The following is a 483-nucleotide window of genomic DNA, read 5'->3' as shown; positions in this document are numbered from 1 at the left end:
AGCTGATGGACGCTCCATGCGCTGAAGCCAGAACAGCTTAGTCCCAGAAGCTGCATGGAGGGCAGGGAGCGGAAGTGGCTGGAGCCATGTGCCACCAGGCAGCTCTGCCTGTATAGGCCATGAGCACCTCAAGGGCCTGCTGCTGGTGACCAGGGTTGTGCGCCATAGGGAGGAGGACCACATGACCTTCCCCCCAAAAAACTCTTCCCACAGCTCCAACCCCATACCCTCCCCAACACCCACCCCTCAAACCATATATAAGAATAAGACTTTATTTTGAGCTATTATGCAATCACTTCTATATACACTATGCAAACATGCATAAATTGGGACAAAAATATTTTTGGAAATAAAATTAAAATATTTATTGTAGGTGTTTGATTTTTAGTAGGATTTTTTTCTCCCAGTTCCAAGATGGCACCCCTGCAAAGGCGTACTTCCAGGGGCAAGGGGAGGGACTTCTGGTCACCAGATGGCAAATGG

The sequence above is a fragment of the Alligator sinensis genome, unplaced genomic scaffold (genome assembly GCF_000455745.1).
Source record: "Alligator sinensis unplaced genomic scaffold, ASM45574v1 scaffold392_2, whole genome shotgun sequence".
Lineage (NCBI taxonomy): Eukaryota > Metazoa > Chordata > Crocodylia > Alligatoridae > Alligator > Alligator sinensis.
This window is presented reverse-complemented; position numbering follows the sequence as displayed.